This window comes from Sceloporus undulatus, chromosome 2 (genome assembly GCF_019175285.1).
Source record: "Sceloporus undulatus isolate JIND9_A2432 ecotype Alabama chromosome 2, SceUnd_v1.1, whole genome shotgun sequence".
In the NCBI taxonomy this organism is placed as follows: domain Eukaryota; kingdom Metazoa; phylum Chordata; class Lepidosauria; order Squamata; family Phrynosomatidae; genus Sceloporus; species Sceloporus undulatus.
The window spans coordinates 21,192,423-21,203,636 of record NC_056523.1 but is presented as its reverse complement, the minus strand read 5'-3'; the positions used below and the strand labels follow the sequence as shown (position 1 = coordinate 21,203,636).

General features: G+C 39.5%; 1 protein-coding gene and 1 non-coding gene across 2 annotated transcripts in view; both read right to left on the bottom strand.

The window, feature by feature from the left end:
- LOC121920303 (L-amino-acid oxidase-like) overlaps positions 1-11,214 on the bottom strand; it is a 44,166-nt gene that overhangs the window by 27,585 nt on the left and 5,367 nt on the right. The gene's annotated exons all lie outside the window — the stretch shown is intronic.
- On the bottom strand, positions 9,554-9,665 carry TRNAL-CAA. Its single transcript has 2 exons — positions 9,628-9,665; positions 9,554-9,599 (listed from the first exon to the last, which is right to left on the bottom strand). It is a non-coding gene; the product is annotated as a tRNA-Leu (tRNA).

The following is an 11,214-nucleotide window of genomic DNA, read 5'->3' as shown; positions in this document are numbered from 1 at the left end:
CTATGAGCACAGAATGATGCTGCAACACTGCAAGCAATCATGCCCTACCATGTCATTGGTGTTCTGGCATCATCCCATCATAGCACCATTTTAAGTGTGCATTTTTGCATGCTGGAAATAACCTGTTTATGACCACTATTTCTGCCATGAAAAAAGTAGCTTTTTTGCTGCAGAACTCCAATTATGCTTCCTTCTGTGATAACTCAATTTCTGGGAAGTATCTGGATAGGCTGGGGAATGTGTGACCAGCTAGTTCCTTTCCCAGGAGATTTGTGCTGGGAATCCACAGACTACTTCTGATGCTTGATCTGAGAAGTCCACTCTCAGCTGCAGCACCATTCCAGACTGGTGCAACAATGTAAAGATGCTATGACACTCTGCAAGGGTTTCATCTCTGTGTGTTCTGCTGTGAAGTGGAGACACGTTGTCCAAAATCACTTTGGACTGGTCTTCCATAGAATTTGTCTTCTCTTCTCTGCAGTTTTGAACTGATGTCTTCTGTGGCACCACAGAGTTCTGTAAAGCCAACACTGTTGCATTTTAGTTTCTTCACATCATCTTCAAAGATTACCATCAGATTGTGCAAAAAAAAAAAACAAAGTAAAGAATGAGAGACTTGTGTTCTTCAAAGCTTCCCACACAATATTCAGATAATCTTCTTCTCTTCTTGAAAAAGTTTGCCCTCAACAGAGGACAACACTGTAGTATGCATTCAGCAGCAGGTAGAAGTGACAGCCATCTTGCTGGTAAATGCCAGTGCATGGCTTTGGATTTTTACAAATTTATAAAGGAGCAAAAGTGACTCTACTTTCTTGGTTGAAGCTAAACTCACAGTGTAACTATAAGTTATTTTTTTCTACTTTGAAACTTAAAGCCTATGTTTGAGACAACTACATACCCTCAGTGGCATCACTCGGGTTGGCGTCACCTGGTGCGCTACCTCATGGTGTCACACCTCACCTTGATCTCCTCCCATATCACACCATACAGAATGTTTTTTTGTATTAATGTTACTCATACATTGTAATTCCCATATATCACTGAATAATGGCAACAGTTGTGATATAAACAACTAGCAAAATCAAAATTATACCTTTAAATTACAATATCATACACACAGCTTAAATGTATTTACATGTACATAGTTTCATGTGGTTAATGTGAAAGTTTGGTAAAGTGTGATGCTTTTAAAGAAAAATTTAAAATAATAATTTTAAACTTTAAAAGAAAAAATATATATACTTATATATATACATAAAAACCTGAGGCTTTTTCTTTCTTTTTCCACTGAGCCTCACCTCATTCACACCATCTTTTCAGCATCTTAAAGGGATGCAGGTAAACACCACAGCCAAAAGGCAGATGTCTAGGGACCAGTGGTGTCAGCCCTCTTAGGGTGTCACCTGGTGCAACTCACATCCCCTGCACTCCCTAGTGACGCAACTGCATACCCCCTAATATTTCATAGATGAAAACAGGAACATATGTAGCTATTAATAAATCAGGGTAAAAGAGGCTGCAGCTGTTTGCTTTTGCCTGAGTCTACTGGGAAGGGCAGGATTCTAACCCTTGCTGTCCTTGCTTCCCTGTTTATTAATTCAACATGGGAGAGAGCACAGAAAGAGGTAGAATCTTGCTCTTCCCAGTAGACTCAGGCAAAAGTGCAAACTACTTTTGCATTTTGACCTCAGTTTTCAGCAAATGAAGTGAACTGAGGGGGGAAGTGTGTATGTGTGTGTTGGAACACGAACTGGGGCATTTTAAATGCAGATGAAAAAGCAGGACCCCAGAGAACTAACTGGGACTGCCCCTGCAAACTCAGGTCAGTTAGATGGTACATAACCATGAAGCATATGATATTTGCGTTTCACTTGATCCTGAAGCTTTTAATTTCTGCTGCACTGACTCAGGCACTGTCAGTAATATATGAAGACATACTATTATGTCTTACAGCCAATGTTGTCTTATAGACAACAGTTGTCTTACAGCTAATGGAAAGTAGCAACAATGGGCTTGTGGCATACACTGTGCATTATAACTTCACTCAAAGGCCACTTAAGAATATCTGAACATAGCAAAACACAAACTGTTCAGAATATCAGATCTTGGAAACCTTTCTTCTTATGGATTGTGTGTGTACATGTATATGTGTCTTTAAGCTGCCTGTTGACTTATGGTGATTCCATGAATTTCGTAGGGTTTTCTTTGGCAAGGAGGCCATTCTTCTCTAGAATACTGAAGATCTGAAATCTGGGCTGCATTTATCACCATCTTTGTAAAAGTCAAGCAACTTATGAGTAATTATAGTTTTTTTGTGGGTTTTTCAGGCTATGTGGCCATGTTCTAGAAGAGTTTGTTCCTGACATTTTGCCAGCATCTGTGGCTGGCATCTTCAGAGTAATTCTTTCTGTCAGGTAACATACAATTAATGGGAAGAATTTTCTTTGCCCCTGGCTGGAAGCATCAGAATCAACAGGAAAAGCCTGGGCATTATTGAAATCCGTAAGCAAAATTTCTAGGGCCCATTCAAACTACACAACTATAGCATTATATTCCACGTCACCTGCCATGGAAACATCCTATGAAACCCCAGAATTTGTAGTTTGGTGACTCAGTAGAGCTCTCTGTCTGAGAATTTTAAATGACACTCCCTAAACTGCAAATCCTAGGAGTCCCTGCGACATTGCTAGTGGCAGTTTAAATGGAATGTAGCATTATAATTGAGTAGTATTAATGGGACCCTAGTGATTTATATATCAAAATGTTTATTACTATGCTTGTTGATTTTGTCTGTTCCAAACAATTTCTTGAGGCAATATTCCTGGAGTCATTTTGTTTGTACATTTTTTGCCTGTATAACTTGAATGGCAGGAAATATGTACTGTGGTAAACCTGTATGCAGAAAATATCATACACAGAGCAGGTTTAGATCTGAAGAAGGAGGAGTGAAGATCAGAAGAAGGAACATTAACTATCTAAAATATGAAGATGACATCATACTACCCGCAGAAAACAACAAAGACTTGGAACAATTACTAAAGAAAATCAAAGAAGAAAGTGATAAGGTAGGCTTAATGTCGAACATTAAGAAAAAATGATAATGGAAGATCTATATGAATTCATGCAAGATGACAACAAACTTGAAATAGTCTATTCCTTGGATCAAATATTGATCAGAACAGAGACTGCAGTCAAGAAACCAGGAGACTAGGATGAGACTAGGGCAACAATGAAAGAACCAGACAGAATCCTAAAGCGTTAAGATGTAACTCTGAACACTAAAGTTAGGATTACCCAAGCCGTTGTATTCCCCATCACCATGTACAGATGTGAAAGCTGGACAGTGAAGAACGCTGATAGAAAGAAAATTAACATGTTTGAGATGTGGTGCTGGAGGAGGAGGAAATTTCAGTAGATGTTGCTTGTTACCCAACCAGGTAGCACTGCTGAACCAAGCTACACCTGCTGAACCATTAATGGTGCAGTAGACCTCTCCAGTTTTCAGTTTGGCAACTCTACTTGCACATTTTTAATTAAAACTACAAAAGGATCTCACCTTTTACTGTGTTGTCATCTGAATGCCATCACCGCTATATGTCACAAGTTGAAATTTTTTAATTTAAATTTAAGGGAACATATTATATGGCCAACCACCTGAATGCAGAGAGGTCTCATCCTAGCTCAGCAGGCAGTTGCAATACTTTTAGCTACACAGTGAGGCAGAAAATTGTTCTTGAATACTTAGCAACTCCTTTCAGTCATTTTAGGTGTCTCTGCACCTCTGCTGGTCTCCTAACTCAGTTTTGCAACATTTATTGAAGAAACTCAAGGAAGAAAGTGTAAAGGCACGTTTATAGGTGAACAAGAAGAAGAAGTAATAATAGCAGCAGCAATAGTAGTAGTAGTAGTAGTAGTGAACACTGGTGATTTACATAACTGTAAAGCAGGTAATGAAGAAATTGAAATAGTTTGAGATTTTCCATAGCTTGGCTCAGTCATTAGTCAGAATGCAGAGACTGAAGTCAAGAAATCAGAAGACTAGGACTTGGAAGGGCAGTTATGAAGGAACTAAACAAGATCCTGAAGTGTAAAGATATATAATTGAATACAAAAGTTAGGATTGTCCATGCCATTGTATTCCCCATTTCTATGTATGGTTGTGAATGCTGCTGAAAGCAGTGAAGAAAGGGATAGGAAAAAAAATCAACTCATTTTAAATGTAGTACTGGAGAAGAACTGTACAGATACTGTGGACTGTTAAAAAGATAAATGAATGGGTCCTAGGACAAATTAATCTTTCAAAAAGCTAAGAAGACTAAATCGAGACTGTTGTACTTTAGACACATCATAGAAAGACATGACTCACTAAAAGACAATGATGCTTGGTAAGTTAGGAGGCAGGAGCAAAATAGGAAGACCCCATCACAGATGGCTAGACTCAACCAAGGAAGCCACAGCCCTGAGTCTGCAAGACTTGAGCTGGTCTGTTAATGATAGAGTGACTTGGAGGCCTCTCATTCATAGGATCAACATAAGTTGAAGTTGATTTGATGGCAATTAACAGCAACCCCAAAACTAATTTCCATAGATTTTCCTTCTTTTCTTTAGTGATAATTGAAGCAACTCAACCTTCGTATCTCTCCCATCTCCCTGCTTAGACCTCTTGAGATGACAAACTAGTGTGTGAGATCACACTTGTGGCTTGTCACATCTCGATACTGACCTCAAGAGTTTCTTGGAGATCAAAATCAATTCCTGAACTCTCTCCAGAGCAGACTTGGGGGATTAGCAATTCTCCTAGAGACAGAGCTCAATGCCAGGTCTTTACAGACCAAACCTGGAGGTTTAGCAGCTTTAAGTGTCCCCCATTGACATTGTCTTTAAATCTTTTAGTTATTTTAAAATTCAGATTTAAGCCTTCTTACTACAGCAACCATAAACAAAAGTCTTACAGCCAATGGAAAGTAGCAACACTGGCTTTTGGCATACACTGTACATTATAACTTTATTCAAAGGCCGCTTAAGAATATCTGACCATAGCAAAACAAAAACAGTTCAAAATTTCAGATCTTGGAAACCTTTCTTCTTATGGATTTTGTGTGTACACGTTTATGTGCCTTCAAGCCACCTGTCAACTTATGGTGACCCCATGAATTTCATAGGGTTTTCTCTGGCAATGAATACTCAGAGATGGTTTTGTCAGGTCCTACCTCTGAAATATAGCACTCAGTACCTGGTGTTCATTGGTGGTCTCCCATTCAAGTACTAACCAGGGTTGACCATGTTTAGCTTCCAAGATCAGACAAGATCTGGTGCCTTTAGGATATTTAGGCCTTTTATGGATTATAATGCGCATAATTCTCCAACCAGAAGGACACTGGCCATGCAGGGTGGGGGAGGTCTTGGAACTGTAGTCAAGAGACAGAGAGAAATTTTTCCAGTGCTCTGAATGCCTGCCTAGAGCTATTGGGAAAAATATTGAATAAGGGACTATTAAAACAATAAGACTAGTAAAAGCACTTTTAACAGTTGCTGATATTTAAAAATACAAACTAGGTTTTTGAACGGGGCAGCAGGGCAACCACGGTGACAGCCAGCTTTCCCTTTCAATGGATCCAGTAGACCATCCTACCTATGCTGTTTATCAGACCAGGGAAATTGGAAGTATAATCCAATGGCAATCCGAACGCAATCATGGGGTTTAATGTTACTGCGTGATAGACTACCACATGCAATTTCGGGCAATGGGAAGTCAGTCCAAATGCAATCATGGGGTTTCACGTTATTGCGTGATAGACTATCACATGCAATTTCGGGCAATGGCAAGCTATTTTGGGGCAATGGGAAGTCAGTTTGAATGCAATTCGAATTCACGTAAATTCGCTGAACTAGCGAATTCATGTGAATGCATTCTGGCCCCACTTTCTTTTCATTCGAAATTAAGAGAAATTCCTCCTGTGTGATAAACTCCACAGTTTAGCTAACTCTCCCATCAAATATCAGGGTAACTGAAGTCCTCCATAGCTACTAATTCTTGCATCTTTGAGATTTCTGAGATTTGTTTCTTGTTTATTTGCTAGTCCCCCTTCTTTTCTGCCACATCTATTCTTTTTGAATATGTTATACCCTTCAATTGTCATATTCTAGTTACGGGGGTAATCCCACCGGGTCTTTCTTATGCCTATAAAATCATATTTACCTTCCTGCACTAGAGATTCAAGCTCATCTTGTTTGTTTCCCAAACTATGTGCAAAGGTATGTGCACATTTGAAACTTTGTTTGTTCTCTCTTATTACTTTACTGCCAGTTTTTCTGTGGATCCCTTTTTTCTCCTTCAGCTTCTCTAGAATTCATATCCGTGTGGTTAGAACTGGCCTTTGAACAGGATTTGTTGCTGGTTATTTCCGGGGGATGATTTGTTGCTGCTTATTCCCTGGTTATTCCCAGGATAAATCCTCTTTAATCGCGATGTTGTGTGATAATCTTCACCATGATCATGTGATTTTTCCAGGAAAATGACTGTTTAAACCCCTGATTTTCCCCGTGTGATAAAGTCCTATGTTTTTATTTGTACTGTTTTAATTTTGTAAGCTGCTTTGAATCCTAGTTGTGGGAAAAGGGCGGGATATAAATAAATATAACAACAACAACCTATCTAAGTTTGAAAGTATGAACAGTCCTATGGCACCATAAAGAATAGCAAATTAATTATAGCATGGCCAGTTTCATCAAAGGCTATATATAGGTTATGGCTCATGAAAGAACATGCTATAATACATTTGTAGGCCTAAAATCCAAGTGTTAGTTCTAATTAAAATAAAACAGCTAGCAAAAAGGAACAAAGTGCTGGAGCGCCTCAAAAACGATGGCCTTCCCAGCTAGAGTTGGCCTATTGAATCAATAGGAAATAGGTAAGTCAACACTTATGTATCTTCCATTGATTCAATGGGTCAGGTTTAGTTCGGTTAAACAACTGGTACTTAGTTTTTGAGATACTCCATGACTATATTAGTTTTATTGCAACAAACTAACAATGATGCCCTTTGGGATTTATTCATTTATTTATTGTGAAAAAAATCTAACTATTTTTGAAGACTGAACAATAGCATTTAAGAAATAATAATAATAATAATAATAATAATAATAATAATAATAATAATAAAGCAGCAAACTCATGGATGCTTTGCCAGGCAGAGTATTACTTACGGAAGATGTCCATAGTGTTTCCCTTAGAAGCGTGGATGCTACCGTTTGGAAGAAGCTTTACTTTCAACCATGTGTTGGAAACAGAATGCTTTAAAAAAGAATCCATGTACAAATAGAACAGGAAAGGCAATGGAGAATCCTTTAAATTCATAATCTTCTCTCCTACTCTTTCATCTTCTCCTCCCATGCTAATTACTCATTAAGTAAGAAAGAAGGAAATGGAATTTGCCCAAGACTTGTCTCTAGTGCTGGCACATCCTCTTCTTAGAAGCCCATAAGGAAGGCGTGAAGGTTACACTGCTGCCCAGATGTTCTTCCTCAGCACCTGCCTCTCACAGATCCACTATTTCTTAATGCATTTGGTTATAAACCACATTTGAAAAGACTACCAAATTTTGCTAAAAAAAAAAATCACAAAAGCCACTGACTGCCATTATATGTTGAGGCAGAAAAGTCACTTACCTGGGAGTAAGCTTTCATGAGTCGTGTAACTGGAATTGTTGTTATTGTTGTTGTGTTCCTTCAAGTTGTTTCTGACTTATGGCGACCTTAAGGCGAACCAGTTTCAGAAAATCTTCTCTAGAACTATGATTCTCCCTTAGAATGCAAGAGACCATGGCTGTGGCCTTGACTCTTGAACCAGTCCTGCTTCAGCCACAGGGATTTTGGAGAAGAACCATACTTCAGTTTTTCAGCATGTGGCTGCTGTTGTGTGCCTTCAAGTCATTTCCGACTTATGGTGACTCTAAGGTGAAACTATCAGGGGTTTTCTTGGCAAGATTTGTTCAGAGATTTGCCATGGACATCCTCTGAGGCGGAGGGTGTGTGACTTGCCCAACATCACCCAATGGGTTCACAACCGAGCTGGGAATCAAACCCTGCTCTCCAGAGTTATAGTCCAGCACTCAAACCTCTCTAATAACTGAGACACTGTTGGAGAGTAGACCGATTGAACCAATTGCTGAAAGATGCATCTTTCATAGGTAAATCCAGTTGATTCAATGGATCACCTCTAGTCACGACTAAAATAGGATTTATGCCAATGGTTGAGCAAACATGTATATCATGGTGGGAAGAAAACTAGGACCAAATTTTGTCCATCTGCCGTCCCAGGCTAGACTTTGGGGCTCCTGTAGATGACTATGCCCTCTTACCCATGATGCCATTGTGATATGGCTTCCCAGTTTTTGTATGCTTCCTCACAATGCTAAAATGTTGAAATGCCTCTCCTAAGGCTTGGTTACCATACCTTCCCCGGGATAACCAGATGTTTTAATTTGTATTGTAAGCCACTGTAGCAGGGCCGCAAGGTCCACCCGCAGCTGCTGCTTTCTTACCGGGTTCCATAACTTTGTCCAACAAAAAACTGCACAACTTTAATTCTCCAACATTAAACCAAACAAGAAAACTGTTGTGTCGCAGTTCCTGACTCGTCCTTAATTTGGTCAACTTCCTCTTCCAAATTATCTAGGGCTGTTCTTTAGTTTTCTAGCCCAATATCTCCCACCTAAGAAGTTGCCATGGGCCAACACCTTCCCATAAAGGGGCCCCACCTTCCAATATGATAGGCGGAGGCTGATATCTTGAGGTGGGACTCCAACTTGAACATGAGCTTAATTCACAACAATGGGGGGGGGGGGGGGAGAATATCCCTATCGTCAGTAAAATTCAAAGTCCTGTTGTCCTTCCTTCTGAACAGATTAAAAAAAGAAATCCAAATAAATTCCAAAAAAGCAAACCCCTTTTTCATATCAAGGGCCTACTGTATTGTATTGTATTGTATTGTCTGGTGCTGAATTTTAAAAAATTGAAAGAAAATAAAATGCTGATGTTATTGATTTGTTCAATCCAATCAGAATTTTATTTTATTTCTTTTTTGATATGAAAAGGGATTTTTTTTAAAAAAAATTATTTGCTCTTTTTTGGATTTTCTTTATCTGGTGATGAATAATAAAATAAAAATAAAATATGAATTTTTAAAATGAAATGAAATGAAATTCTGATTTTATTTTATTATTCATCACCAGATAAAGAAAATCCGAAAAAGCAAATAAATTCCCCCCCAAAAGTAATAATAAGTGAAATACAATAGGAAGTAGGGGGGAAATCTACTGATTACTAGTTCTCTCTCTAGTTGTTGGGAAAGGAAACTTTCAAGCCTTAAGCCTTTGCAGCCACTTCCAGAAAAGGAGGAAAAAGAGCTCTTCCACACTGAAACACCTCCTATGCTTTCATCGCGCGTTAATTTCTGAGTTCAGGGCTGACTGGAAAGGTTAATGGCTTACAAAGTTTCCTTTCCTTAATTACTAGAGAGAGTTAGCACTTAAACCACTTTTAAAAAGGGATGTGTCAGAAGTGGGATTTGAACCCACGCCTCCATTCGGAGACCAGAACACCCAATTGGCTGGGAAGGAGATAAGCCTTGAGTCTGGCGCCTTAGACCACTCGGCCATCCTGACACTGCCGGGGAAGGGCCTTCCCGCTAGTTCCCTTATTAAGAATAGGCTAATAGACGCATGCGCGCCCTCTTCCATTTTGTATTTCCCTTTCGTTTTACAGAACGCGCCCGGGCTCTTTGCGTATGAGGGCCACCAGCTTTCTCCAAAGTGGACAAGCCACGCCCACCAAAATTGTATCCGCCCCCCCAGGCCTGGCTGTTCTTCTGTCTGCTGCCGCTAGATGGCGATTGAGACAAGTAAAGGAGCTGCATCACTTTAAACCATACAGGCAGAGTGCATCTACACTGCAGGAATAATGCAGTTTGATAGCGCTTTAACTGCTATGGCCTCATATTACTGAGTCCTGGGTTTGTATATTTTTTTTACTAAGTCTTCAGCCTTCTCTGGCAAAGGGTGCTGGTGCCTCAGCAAACTATAAATCCCAGGATTCTGTAGGATGGAACCATGGCAGTTAAAGTGGTGTCAAACCGCGTTATTCCTACAATGTAGATGCACTCTGAATCATTGGTAAAAAAACCAACAGCATACTGAAGAGCCTCAAAATGAATATTGACTCTTGTCTCCATAGTCTAACACCCAAACCTATGGCTTGTGAAGGATCATTAGGGGTGCATCTGTTGTTGTTGTTGGAAACTTTAAGGCAAGCCTATCATGGGCTTTTCTTGGCAAATTCCTTCCAAGGGGGTTTGCCATGACCATTCTTTGAGGCTGAGAGTGTGTGACTTGTCCAAGGTCATCCAGTGGGTTTACATAGCAAAGTAAGAATTTGAACCCAGGTCTCGGGACTCATAGTCCAACACTCAAAGCCACTCTACACTGTAGAAATAATGCAGTTTGTCTCTACCTGAACAGCTATGGCTCCATCCTACAGAATCCTGGGATTTGTAGTTTGGTGAGGCACCAGTATTCTTTGGCAGAGGAGGCAAAAGACCTTGTAAAACTACGAATCCCAGGATTCCATAGGATGGACCTACAGCACTTACCGTAAACGTCGTGTCAAACTGCATTATTTCTACAATGTAGATGCAGTCTTTATCACACTGCTCTGTACTTGATCAGGGCTTTGGTGAATGTTCTGAAAGCAATTTGAAAATCACCACTATTTGAGGTTTTTAAAACTGTTTCGGATGCTTGTCAGATAGTGGATTTAGAGAGATAAAGTTGAATATTAACCTGTACATGTTTAATTGGAACAAGCATGTTGAATTCATTCAAACGTACTCTTAACTCAAATTAAGCTGGCATAGGATTCCAACCTCAGTTATAACAGAGCAGCAAAAATGGGGAATGTTTGGATACTTTGCATTGCAACTCCTATTGTCCCCAGCCTACAAAGCCAATGATAAGGGATTGTGGGGTTTGTAGTCTAAAAAATTGGGGAGTGTCAAAAGATCTCCATCCGTGAGCAACCTTTACTGGTCTATGACTATAATAAACAATATCTATCAACCCTATCTATCTATCTATCTATCTATCTATCTATCTATCTATCTATCTATCTATCTATCTATCTCCATCCCTGTATTTGAGTTTTGTCAAAAGCTTTCCC